Below are 9,207 nucleotides of genomic sequence, written 5' to 3' on the forward strand. Positions count from 1 at the left end.
GCCTGCTTTTCTTTTGCTCTTACAAATTCCCCCATTCCCCTACACCCTTATGTGTACTGATGTTAAGTTATTCCCCTTTCCCTTTCCCCTTTCAGATTGCTACTTTTGCACTTGCACTCCCTCTTAGTTCCTAAGTTCTGCCCCCTCTTGTGAGCCTTACCTTGGTACCTTGAGTTCCCTCTGAACTTGGACACCTGAGGGCTGGCCCTTCTACACTGCACTATGGCTTAATCTGGTGATACATTTGGGTGTAAGCACTGCCCGGAGAAAGGCTTTGAAATAAGATCTCTTGGAGTTAGTTTACTTCATACTTCAGACAGGAAGTCTGAATCAGTCTCTCCTTGGTTGTACTTTTTCTGATTGTATTTTTTTCTTTACTTTACTCTTTTGGGCTGTAATAACTTTGTAATAAGACTCTCGGGGATGCCTAGTGAAAAGGGAGGGGTAACTATGTATGCAAAAAGGGGTAGATAACCTGCCTATAGGAATTTATGAATTCTTGCATTCTCATATAAATACCATGTCTATAGGAATCTTGATTTCTCATTTAAATACCATGTCTCTAAGAATTTCTGCATTCTCATGTATAGATACCATGTCTATAGGAATCTTACATTCCCATATAGATACCATGCCTATATGTTATTTCTGAATTTCTACATATCATATAGATATCCTGCCTATAGGAATTTTTGAATTTTCTGCGTATCATATAGATATCCTGCCTATAGGTTCTTTTTTAATCTTGCATATGCATTCCTTATTAGGCAAACATGTTTATAGGTCTTAGATAATCAACCGCAATTAGATATCATGTTCATAGGCTTTAAACAAAATTCAGCATCTAGATGTCATGCCTATAGGATTTCTGCATTTTTTACTATGTTTATAAAAGTGTCCAAAATAGACAACACATTGAAAGCATGCCTATATGAGCTTTAATCGAATCTGAACCTTTTCACTTGCTTATAAGTCTAAAACCAGTAACAGTGACGCATGCTCTTTTGCTAAAACTCGCCTTTCTTTAATAACAAACGATTTTTTCTTAAATCAGTATGTATTAATGTTTACTTTATTGTTTCTGGAATCAGTAGATATCATGCCTATAGGGTCTTCGTCTAACACTTAGGCAAGCCATAGGGTGAAAGTTTATAAACTGAATCAGATTTTATATGCTACAACTTGCAGGCAAACCTGATTCGGTCTTCTTATCTGAACTATGTAATAAATCAGTCTTCCTCAACCTTTTAAGTTGTAATCAGACCCTAAACAGTACATGCAAGTCATGCTACATTATGTGTTTTATTTGGTTTAAAGGAGGTCTGTTTGTGCCCTTTTATTTGTTTATATGCTTCCCCAAACTTGCTATATGTGTTTTGTTTGTCGCCTTAGTATTTTACCTTTTGAAACCATAAATAAGCCCAATACCTCCTCCCTTTAGGATTAGTAGTCCCAACTGCCTCTAGGGCTGATAGGATTGGGGTAGGTAATAGCATGCAATAGTAAACGAGACCATTCCGTGCTTTAATACCATAAAAGGGTGGGAAAGGGCAGATATGGATATGATGACCACGCGATAACATCACGTGTAGCCCCTCAATGAGGTGTGATTATCGGATGTTGTGTGGGGTGATCCATATTATTAATAAACCTAGGACCCCCTTTCCTTTGTTTTCTTTGTTTCTTTTAAACCTTTTTAAACCATTTCTTTTAAGAAAATCAACTCTTTTTAGTTCCTTTTTCTTACTTTTGTTTATTTGTAACCATTACGTGAAAATCCCCTCTTATTTGAAGCCTTTATTTGCCTATGTGTTATTTCCATTTAAGTCACAACAATAGTTTGGCCGGGAACCACACTAGTGGATCCTAAGGGGTGCCTAACACCTTCCCCTTGGGATAATTTCAAGCCCTTACCCAATCTCTGGTTGCTCAAAACAAACCCCTCCTACTGTCCTAATGCACTCTAATCACTAGGTGGTGACTCTTCAATTCAAAACTCAATTCCCTAAAGGGAATGAGTTGTCTCCCAAATGTCAAAAACCCGATTTCGCGAGAAAAAAGGGGGTGTGACAGCTAAGCCCTGCCTTCATATCTGCATAAGGCTAAGCTTTGTCTTCCATTTGCATGGGACTAAGCCTTGTCCTGCATGAGACTAAGCTCAGTCTTCATTTTGCATGAGGCTAAGCCTTGCCCCTATATCTGCGTAAGGATAAGCTCTGCCTTCCATTTGCATGGGACTAAGCCCTGTCCCGCATCTTGCATGAGGTTACGTTCAACCTCCACATCTGCATAAGGCTTAGCCCTGCCTCCACATCTTGCATAAGGCTAAGCTCTACCTTCATCTTGCATGGGATTAAGCCTTGTCCCGCATCTTGCATCAGGCTAAGCCCTGCCTCCACATCTGCATAAGGCTAATCTCAGCCTTCACTTGCATGGGACTAAGACCTATCGCACATCTTGCATGGGACTAAGCCATGTCCCGCATCCTGTATGAGGCTAGGCTCTTCCCCCAATTTACATTCTTTCGCAGAGATTAAGCGTTGTCTTCCTAGTACTACCTATTCGCTTTTCTTTTGGGCTAAGCTCTGCCCTCCATTTCACAAGACTAAGCCTTGTCTTGTTAACATTATATTGTTGCATCTCATCTGCTGTAATATCTCCAGCCTATCCAAAGGCGCCATAGTCTAAATGCATCATCCTCATAGCCGGAAGACACCATGTCATGGCCTGAAGATCTCTCAAATTTGCATATCATTATTCAAAGGTTTATTGTTTTGAGGCACCATCTTCATTGCCCAAGAATATCATTTCATGGCCTGCGAATCCCTCACCAAACAATTTATGGCCCAGGACGTCATCCTTAACCGTCTGAAGACAACTTTCATGGTCCGAAGGGAATCTGCATCATGTTTAAATTTCTGCACAAATACATGTTCGTAACATCTCTTTATCTACAGGTGACCAGTAAGAAACCGCTATCCCAGCAGGAGCAACCTCGCTCCAGTTCCTTCAACTATCTCAAACTTAATCGTTCACCATAACCACTCTTTCACCCATCCCGAAATCTCGTGTCCGTTCTTGTAATGAGTTCATCAGTATATTTCGCCGATGGATCTAGAACTACACACGGCCTGATTCCTATAAAACCAGGGATATGTAGGTAGCTCAAAGACCAGAGTCTGGCCTCTATCTTTCAAAACATCTCATTCGGTCAAAATTGGCCATCATTTCTTTACCCTAAAACTCTTTCATCCTTTCCGGGTAAAGAGGGGCAGCTGTTGATACCCAATTTTTTCCTATAATATTTTAAAGTGCATATATACCTTCAAAATTATGTATTAGCATCAATGGATATTTTTCATAATTTCTATATTTTTAAATTAATTTATTCTAGTATTTTATTTATATAAATAATTATAAAATTACATCACAAATGGCTCTATAACATTTCATTGATTTAATTATTCTATTTATAGCCATATTAAGTTCCAATTATTTCACAAATGGCCAGATTTACACCTTTTGGTTACAATTGCACTAATTTTGCAATTATAGCCCACTTACACATCAGTGCATGCTCTTACCAGAAATTGGTCCATTGTATTTTTAAAATATTGAATAATTATTTTTTGAAGCACTTCTATGCATGAAAATTATTTTTTCTCATTGTTAATTACTTTATAAAATAATTTTTATTCAATTACTTGTGTATTTAACAAATAGCCTTTTAATTTCCTTAATTTTCGGACATAAATACCAAACCAGGTCCCTAACCCAATTCACCCCAAGCCCAAATTAAATTAAACTCGACCCAGGCCCTCCTAATCCTGGTCGTTGATCTCTCAAACGCTCTCTATCTGAACCCTAATCCTCAGGCGCTGTCACCGACTTAGGCCTCCGATCTATGATATTTCTTTTTTGTCTCAGGCCTATGCTGGCCTCCTATTTGCTGTGGTTCATCAGTTTCCTAGATCCTTGAGAAGATCTTAAGGAACCTAGGCGGTCTGGTTTGCACCTTTGATTTCTTTGCTTGTTTTAGGCCGTTTGCTCGACCATGAGTAAGAAACCTTTCTTATTCTCATCCTATTTATTATCTCCGATCTTCTCAGGCCTGTATAGACCCGAGATGAATCGAGCAACTCTTACATGTTTTTTCTTGAAAATTTTATGATTTCGACTGATTTTCCAATGTTTCCCTAAACTAGGGTTCATTATAAGTCATTTTCTCAAGGTCTTTTTGATTTTTAAATATTTAATCGATTGTCCTTTAGTGTTCTTGATTGATTTATGCAAAAGTTTCTTCAACCCTAGTCGATATATGCGAAACTCTGAGTTTTCTGATTTTTTGCTTCGATTCTGAGTTTTGCAATGTTATCAGTTGTATTGATTCACTCTATATCTTTGACCTACACGATTTTCCTTTGTCAAATGCATTGCTCTATGATTTGTGCCCTAACTAATCTCTATTAGGGTTTCTGAATCAATTTTCCATCTAACTTTTCGTGTTTATAATTTTTTACTTAGTCTATTCCATTTATGGGAATCGATATATTCTTTCCAACATTGTTGTTTATCTTGTTGATTGATTTGCTGTTAAGACTTTGTATGCATGAGTCCTGTCTGTTTCTATGATTATGACCCTAATTAGTTGTTCTTGCCTTATTTGATTGATGTATATCTACTGATCCCTTTAAAAGATTCTTCCTTTAAATAAACCCCTGATTGTTTTATTCTGAATTTCTCTATTTGAGTTTGATTTGAACTCCTTTCTTAATTAGACCTCTGATTCTTTACTCCTTTATTTAGTCTGATTTGAACATATTGCCTTAATTAGTTCCCGTCATTACCGTTTTCTAATTGCCTTTAATTAAGGGGAAGACTGTGCTGGACCTTTTTGTGTGACGGTATCTGTGATCCCTTAATTGCTGACTATTGATTCCTTTACCTTATTGGCCCTACTCTTTAACTACAATATAAACTCCCATATTTCACTTATTAACACACGAACATCAATTCAGAATACACACACATACATTCAAAACTCTCTCTTCTTTCATTTCTACTTGGCTACTGTGGGTCTAGCCTACTGAAAGCCAATGCTAGATAGTGGAATTGCACCTGTTTCTATCATATTATGCATTTTTCTTCCTTGGCTGGTATGTCTCAGTTAAATTTTGAAACCTAAACTCTATGTGCTTCATTACAGTACTAGCTCATTATTTATGAATTCAATTTCTGTTCCTGTTTATTTCCTTGCTTATCATGTATAATCCTGCTTTATTCAATATGTAATTAGCATGTGCAAACTCTAGTTGTCCATTTGATGTTTGTCCATCATGTCTATTCACCCTTGTCTATTCTCTTTCACTGAGGAAATCATGTTAGTTACCTAATCTTTAAGGCATTCGACTGACTCTAGTTGTGTGCTTGATTCTGACCAGTGCTTCTTGCTTTCAACATGACTCTATTACCTACCATCATGACTAATCTATTAATTCTATAAGCTCCTAAGTGTTCTATGCATTTGGTTGTCTATATGCCTACCTAAGCCCTATCATGTGTTCTCTTAATGTGAATTCTATGTGTCCCCAATCCCTTTATCCCTACTTGAGATCTATTTGCTGAGTGTTTCTGAATCTGGGTGTTTTATGACCAATTGATTGTTTGCTATTTTCAAAAGTGTTTGGGTACTCTTCTCAAACTGTTTTTCACCACCAAACTAGTTTCTATTTCAGAAAACCTTTTCACTCCTAGAGTCGTCTCTATACTGTTTTTCACTGAATCTTTCACACTATGTCAAGCACTCTCACTTCTACTCTTAGACCATTAAGTTCTGCCCCTCTAGTATATGTACTGCTTAGAGATCTTTGAGATCTCTCCAAACTCTAGCATACCAGGGCTGGCCTTTCCACACTGCACATAATCAATCCCCATTTGAGAAATGATCTTGGTGTGAGCACTGCCTGGGATCCTTGAGGTCCTTTGGAAACTCTGACACATTGAAAAACACATTATCGGCTATGAGTTGGATTCTGAGATTTTGTTGAAGGCCTGACACTCCCAGGTTTACTTTGGGCCTGATTTAGGCTCCCTATAGTGTAGTTTCACTTATTTATGTAATTCATCTGATCCTGGTCTATAATAATATTATTTGTAAACAGATATTAAGGCAATTAATAAAAAATGGTGGGGTTCATATATGATTCTGTGGGGTAAACTGGGTAGAAATCATGTTGTAGGTTTTACATTATGTTGAGTTGCTATAGAAATCATGTTCTAGGTTTGTGTGATGCATCAGATATCATGCGTTAGGATTGCTATGCTTATTCGCATTAAAGCATGCTAAATTTGTACATTAGATACCCTGTCTTAGGGAAATCATGTTTACTGCTTCTGTGTATTACATGTTATAGTTCATCACTTCACTTCTGATTTTGTATAAAGTCACTATCACTTAGAAATCCTACTACTAAGTTAATAATACTGCTTAATAAAACGACCATCTCTATGTGCATTAGAAATCCTGCCTCAGGACGCTGTTTGCATCTGCTTTAAATCATGTATATATCGCCTAAATGAACAACTATCTACAAAAGGATTTAAAACAGTCCCAACACATAGATATCACGTCCTGCTGTCAACATGCCTAAAATCAGTCTTTGTCACTTAGATCAGCATGCCTATGTGATTAATTCACTTCAACCTATTTGATTTATTCCCAGGTTATGACTGCATATAGACACACGCCTAGGCAAGCTTTAGGCCGTTAAATGACTGTGAAGTCAGGTTCTGTTTAAGTGTGAAATTATCCAGGCTTAACAGGCTATAAAACCAGTATGAGAGCTAGTTAGGATTTTGCCACTTCCCCTTAAAACAAATGGTGCGCATTCTGTATCTGTAATGTTCATCTAGACATCATATTCCTAGGCTTTCTGAATTCCTTTAAAATTAGTTGTTTGAGACGTGTTATGTATCTGTTTATGTGTGGGGGCAAACATGAGCCCTTAATTGCTTCCCTATGTGACAGTCCTATGTGTTCTTTATTGTCACTTAGATTTTATCTTTTAAATACTTTAGGAGTGTCTAGAACTGCCTAAGTATAGAGTTCCAAAATGCCTCCAGGACCACGAGGAAGGGATGGGTAAAGCACGCCTAGAGTTTGTTAATTAAACTCGTTTATATAACCACTAATGGGGGGGGGGGGTTAATGGGTAGTAAAAGGATATGATAACTTGTGCGCTAATGTCACGTGTAGCCCCTCTAGTTGAGGAGGATTACCGAGCATTGTATAGATTGATCTTATAGGCTAATCAACTTAGGACTTCCATTTACCCAAATCACATATGTGTACTCAGACCTCCTAAACTTCCTTGATTTATGAATGCTTGGACTATTCAAACCTCCTTAATTTACGCTTATCTTTATTGATTGTATATGTGTTTAGACTATGTAAACTACCTTTATTTGCAAATATGTGTTGAGACCACTTACTTGTTAAATGACTAATTTGCATAGTTTAAGTTCGGTCAGGACCCACCGTTGTGGACCGCGAGGGGTACCTAACACCTTCTCTTCAAGGTTATTTCGAGCCTTTAACTTAATCTCTGGTAATGCAAACTTGTTAATTGAGTTAATTTCTCTTGGTGCCCTAACGCACCTTAATCCGTCAGGTGGCGACTTTTCAAATACCTAATTCCCAGAAGGAAACGAGTTGTTTTCCCATGAATTTCAAAACTCGGACTCCGCGAAGGAAAAAGGGGGCGCGACAAAGGGTATTCTCCAAGATCGATCTGCGGTCTGCCTTTCATCAAATGAAGATTAGGGACTCAGACATTCCTAAGACAGCTTTCAGGACCCGTTATGGCCATTATGAGTTCCTCATAATGTCTTTTAGGCTGACTAATGCCCCAATAGTGTTCATGCATTTGATGAATAGCGTGTTCCGGCCTTATCTCGACTTGTTCGTTATTGTATTCATTGATGATATCCTAGTGTACTCTCATAGACAGGAGGAGCATGCCGAGCATTTGGGAGTTATATTGCAGCTGCTGAGGGAGGAGAAGCTTATGGTAAATTCTCCAATGTGAGTTTTGGCTCAGTTCAGTGGCATTTTTGGGGCACGTGGTGTCCAGTGAGGGTATTCAAGTTGATCCGAAGAATATAGAGGCAGTTCAAAGTTGGCCCAGACCATCCTTAGCTACGGAGATTAGGAACATTCTTAGTTTGGCGGGTTATTACCATCACTTTGTGGAGGTATTTTCATCTATTGTATCGCCTCTGATCAAATTGACCCAAAAGGGTGCTCCATTCAGGTGGTAGGACGAGTGTAAGGAGAGCTTTCAGAAGATCAAGACTGCCTTGACCATAGCTCCAGTGTTAGTTCTGCCATTAGCTTAGGTTCTTACACATCATATTGTGATGCTTCTTGGGTCGGAATTGGGTGTGTTTTGATGCAGGAGGGTCGGGTGATTGCTTATGCTTCTCGTTAGTTGAAGTCCCATGAGAAGAATTATCCTGCTCATGATTTGGAGTTAGCTGCCATTGTTCATGCGTTGAAGATTTGGAGGCACTATCTCTATGGTATGTCTTGTGAGGTGTTTACTGATCATCGCAACCTCCAACACTTTTTCAAGCAAAAGGATCTCAATTTGAGGCAGCACAGATGGTTGGAGCTGCTAAAGGACTATGATATTACCATCTTGTACCATCTGGGAAAGGTCAATGTGGTGGCCGATGCCTTGAGTAGAAAGACTGTGAGTATGGGTAGTCTTGCATTCCTTCCTTTTGGGGAGAGACCTCTTGCAGTTGATATTCAGGCCTTGGACAATCGGTTCATGATATTGAATATTTCGGAGCCCAGTCGGGTCCTAGCTTGTGTGGTTTCTCGGTCTTCCCTATTTTATCTCATTAGAGAGCTCTAGTTTGATGATCCTTATTTTTTAGTCCTCAAGGACAGAGTTCAGCATGGTGATTCCAAAGATGTGACCATTGGTGATCATGGGTTATTGAGGATGCAGGGCTGGTTATGTGTGCTGAATGTGTATGGGCTACGAGAATGGATTCTTGAGGAAGCCCATAGCTCGCAGTATTCTATCCATCCGGGTGCCGCGAAGATGTATCATGATTTGAGACACCACTATCGGTGGAGGATAATGAAGAAAGATATAGTTGGGTTTGTAGCTAGGTGTCTCAAGTATTAGTAGGTGA

Source organism: Nicotiana sylvestris, chromosome 8, assembly GCF_000393655.2.
Source record: "Nicotiana sylvestris chromosome 8, ASM39365v2, whole genome shotgun sequence".
Taxonomy (NCBI): domain Eukaryota; kingdom Viridiplantae; phylum Streptophyta; class Magnoliopsida; order Solanales; family Solanaceae; genus Nicotiana; species Nicotiana sylvestris.